Source organism: Petaurus breviceps, unplaced genomic scaffold (genome assembly GCF_028583685.1).
Source record: "Petaurus breviceps papuanus isolate PSGF00001 unplaced genomic scaffold, PetGlider_PUasm1.0 90977, whole genome shotgun sequence".
Classification (NCBI taxonomy): Eukaryota; Metazoa; Chordata; class Mammalia; order Diprotodontia; family Petauridae; genus Petaurus; species Petaurus breviceps.
This window is the reverse complement of record NW_027187391.1, coordinates 12,157,759-12,162,803: the sequence shown is the minus strand read 5'-3', so window position 1 is coordinate 12,162,803 and position 5,045 is coordinate 12,157,759. Positions and strand designations below refer to the sequence as shown.

Here is a 5,045-nt window from a genome sequence, read left to right as displayed (position 1 = left end):
TTTAACTACATTGACTTTAATATATCCTATTGGAACTGGAATTATTGCAACTGTTGGCACCAGACTTCCCCTGCAATGGATCCTCATTAAGGATTGAAGTGTTCTCATTCCAATTCCAGGGTTTTGAAAAGTCCTGCATATATTGTTAATTTTTGTCACTATCTCCCTTGGTCAGGACTGGGCAATTTACCTACCTGCTGCCTTTCTTGGGTGTGGTAGCTGTTTGTTAGGCTCCCTCTCTGGAATGGAACCTTGATTCCCCAGGACCTATAGTCATCATAGTAGACAAGGCAAGTACCATCAAAAGTTAATAAGGTAGGTACATTCATTAGATACTACCTCAGGGAAGGTAAACAAAGAGGCAGGGCAATGACTGAAGCAGAAAGAGAAGTGCTGAAATGGTGAAGGCTTAGAGTGAAGAAGCCAGTTTTAAGTTAAATGGGGTTCATGGTGTGTGATGGCCAAGTCAGTTCTGCTTAAGAGATTGCCAAGCTCAAGTACGTGTCCCTGGTGTCCAAAATGTGCACTGAACTGGACAACTGCCTGGGCATCAGTGATAAACACTTGGATAAATATGTGATAAATCTTGCTAGGAAAAATATAACCTTTGACACTTTTAAAACTTCCCTCACCAAAAATGGTGTTAAATTCACAACCTGTCTTATAAGCAACTTATGTCTCATATAGACCATGCAACCCTAAGTAAAGCCTCCTACTATTAAAGATCTAGTTGTTAAACCAAGGAGGGAAAGGAAAAACTCAAGAACCTGTTACTAGTTCTTTGCTGACCAAACAATCCTACTGTATGAAACATGCTTGATAAAGATGATGGCAGAGTGGTTGTGGATGTCCTTAAAGAGCTAGACTTGCTAATGTCTAGTGCTGCAACACATGAGAAGCAGAAAGTCTTTGAACATAATGACAGAGGAAAAAAAAGAAGAAACAGAGTCAAAGTCTGAGACAAGACAAAGAGCAGAAAGGGAGATCCTGGTCCAATGGAAGTCACATTTTAGGGCTTGGGATAGGAAAAGAGGGAAACCTAGGTACCAATCTAAGTGCAGAAGTCAAAGGCCTATCAAAGACTGTGATAAATATGGGGAGAAAAATGACAGATAGAGAGACAAACTTGTAAACCAGCCTCCAACTGAAGAATCTTCTATTGGGGAAATTTACAGTGGCAAAGTTACCAGTACCATGCACTTTGGCTGTTTTTTCCAGGTAGAAGGACTAAGAAAATAGTAGGAAGGTTTAGTTCACATCTCTGAGATTCCCCAAGAAGGCTGAATGGCCAGTTTTGCTGTTGTGATGAACAAAGACCAGAAGATTGAGGTGAAAGTCTTGTCTCTCACTGGACCAAAACCAGCCTGAGAGTAAAGGATGTGGATCAGGATACTGGAGAAGAACTGAACCCAGACTCCTAGAGTATCTTTGTCGGGAAGATTGATGAAGAAGTAGAAGATGACAGGCTACAATTGAAACACTTCACCTAAATCTTGAGAAATGGGAGATCAAATACATGATTGCTGTGAATGTTCTTTCCAACGAATACTTTTCAGACTTTGATGAAGAGACAGGAATCCTTCCTAGAATGGACGATGAAGATAAAGACCTAGGGATTGAACTGGTTGAGGAAGAGCCTTCATTCCAGAGAGGACACACCAAGCAAAGCATGAACATGAGTCCTATTAAAATTATTAAGAATCCTGATGGCTCCCTGTCACAAGCAGCTATGGTGCAGGGTGCTTTTGCCAAGTAGAACCAGAATTAAGCAGAGATGGACTCCATTCCAATGGGACTCAACAAATACTAGATTCATCCTCTTCCTGATGTGGAGGGGAAGCAGATTGTTATCAACATGTGGGATGTTTGGATGATGCCTGATGACATAGTGGAGTGGAAGAAGCATGCTTTGGGCAGGGGGGAGGGCAATAAAGCATCTTATAATAAAAAAAGACCCAGGGGTCAATCATTGAGCAGAGGGAAAGTTTCCCCGTCTTCAAATTTAAAGAGTAGCTTTTTCAGGCTATTCATGACAATCAGATCTTGATTGTTATTGGAGAAATCTAGGAAGATAACACAGATCACTCAGTATCGTGCTGAGGCAAGTTACACCTCCAGCGGGGGGGGGGGGAATTGGATGCACCCAACCTCGAAGGGGGACAGCAATGTCAATGGCCAAGAAGAGTTCAGCTGTCGCTTGGTGTAAGAGATGGATTAAACTATTCAATTTGAAGACTGCCCCAGTCCAGAAAAAGTCATCAAGTACGTGATAGATAAGATATTACTTAAAGAGTATTTGACTGATCAACCTTACTCAGCATGCAATCATTACAATGAATGAGGCTCATGAGAGACAATTCACACAGATGTGCTCTTTGGATTGTTGAAAAGGACAGTGCAGAATTCAGTGAAACTGATTGTTACCTTGGCCACATTAAATGTTGTGAAATCTTCCCAGTATTTCTATGAAGGTCCCATTTTCAGCATTCTAGGCTGACATATCCAGCAGAAATTCTCCACACCAAAGAACCCAAGATATTTTACTTAGATGCCAGCCTAATCACAGTCATGCAGATCCAGGCCACATCCTGGTGTTTCTGACTAGTCAGGAAGAGATCAATACTGCCTGTGAGATCCAATATGAATGCACAAAGTCTCTGGGACCTGATGTGCCTGAATTAATCATCCTGCCTGTGTATTCTGCTCTACTAAGTGAGATGCAAACCTAGTTCTTTGATTTGGCTCCTCCTGGTAGCAGGAAGGTTGTAATTGCTACCAATGATACTGAGACATCTCTGACCAGTGAAGGGATCTGCTACATGGTAGACCCTAGGTTTGTGAAGCAAGAAGTACAGAACTCCAAGACTGGGATCAACCAGCTGGTGGTGACCCCCATCTCAGGTTCTGGCAAAGCAAAGAGGAGGCCAAGCTGGGAGAACAGGGCCCAGAAAGTGTTACATGCTCAACACAAAATGTGCTACTGAGATGACATATGGACCACCAATGTGCCTGAAATCCAGAAAACTAATTTAGTCAGGATAGTGCTCTCTCTCGAGGCCATGGGTATCCATGACCTGCTTTCCTTTGACTTCCTGGATTCCCCATTCCCCCATGTAAACTCTGATCACAGCCATGGAGCAACTGTACACATTGGTAGCCCTGGATGATGAGGGCCCTGGCCCACAGGAAGGCAGTTTCCCCATGGAACCAATGTTGTATAAAATGCTAATCATGTCCATGCATCTGGCCTACAATGAGGAGATGTTCACCATTGTATCCATGCTGCAGATCAAAAGAAAGTCAGATTCCACCAGGCCAAAGGTGACCACTTCATTCTCTTGGCTGTGTATGGTTCTTGGGAGAACAACAAATTCTCCAACTTCTAGTGATGTGAAAATTCCATATAGTCTCTCTCCTTATGCCAAACCCAGAACATCTGTAATCAGATATTGAGCATCAGGGATAGATTTTAGCTGGATGTGTCCTATGACAAGACTGCAGTTCATGTACAGAAAGTTATCTGCAAAGGTTTCTTCTGAAATTCTGCTAAGAAGGACCAACCAAGGCTGTTGAATTCTTATTGACCAGCAGGTGGTTTGCATCCGTCCTTCCAGTGCCCTCTTCAACAAAGAGCCAGAACAGGTGGTATACCATGAGTTGGTGCCAATTACCAAAGAGTATATGTGGGAGATCGCCACCGTTGTCCCTGGTGGCTGGTGGAGTTTTCCCTAGCCTTCTTCAAGGTGTTGAACCTCACAAAGTTCAGCAAATAGATGAAACAGCAATGACTAGAAGACCTTGACAAAGTCTATGAGTAAATACTTGGAGGATCTCCTGGGCTTTCTGGTGGCAGGGTCAAGGAAGCCACAGGCTTTGGCACAAATGCTCAGTGTGGGTTTCCCACCCTCAATAAAACCAAGGCCCAGGACTCTAGTGACCCTTCTTTAAAACACCCCTGGAAACACAGTATTCCTCAGACTGAGAGACCCCAAATCCAAGGCTGGACATCCTGAACTTGACTCTCATTTCTTTCCTTGTGGTAAAATACTCAGAAGGCAAGGGCTCACCTTGATCTTAAGACACGTGCCCCTTCAACCCAGACCAACCTACGTCCTATAAATGACAAGTATGTAGCACCTTTATTCTGCAGAGCTGGACTAGGAAGAATTGTTACATTTCTGAATAGTTCATACTGTAAGATCCTCAGACCAGAGAGCTCTCATGTGCCAAGCACTGAAGTGTCCATCCATCAGCCTAGGGCTTTTTGAGGACTTGGCAGCAGAGCCCACCGGTGATGTTGCCCTAGCCTTCTACCCACTCTCCAAGCTGTTTATTCATGCTTAACTCTTTGGAAATATGGATTTGTTTATTTTTAATACATATACAAACTATATATATATACACAACTCTTTGGAAATATGAATTTGTTTATTTTTAATACATATGTATAGTATATATACATACACATATACATATATAAAATATATATTTCTTTTTTTTTAAGACAAGGGATAATGTATATATGGCAATCCATAGGAAATCAAGCTTGTAAAATTTAAATATAATTCAAACTTGTTTGCAAATCTTATGGAATTAAGCCATAAGAAAAAATTTCAGAACCTGGATCTTCTCTTTACCAGTGTCTTTACCAAATCAGTGTCATCTATAGGTCTAGAAATAACATGTAGAGATAGAAGTGAATTATGATCTTGAGGCTTTGATCTAGCCTAGGCTTCATTAAGAATTATGCTAAGGGTTATTAATAAAAGTAATAAAAGGATTGTATACCATGTTGTAAATGTAATTACGATATACGTGCTAATAACTAAGATCCTTCTAGTTTTGCCATCTTTTAGCAGAAAAATGTGCTCAAATTGGTACATGCAAGAGGTAGAAAAGGTACACACTCATTCCACTTTTTTGTGACATCCTGGATTGTATATTTTAGGATGTCTATCTAGAAAGATGTCTATTGGTCCGATGACTTCAAAGTGAATGTATTCAGCCAAAGGAGATGTAGAGGAATGCATTATTTAATAACAGTG

At 41.4% G+C, this 5,045-nt stretch overlaps 1 pseudogene; it reads left to right on the top strand.

The window, feature by feature from the left end:
* Positions 1–489: 489 nt before the first annotated feature.
* LOC138153161 (ATP-dependent RNA helicase DHX8 pseudogene) lies at positions 490–3,913 on the top strand (annotated as a pseudogene).
* Positions 3,914–5,045: the final 1,132 nt, after the last annotated feature.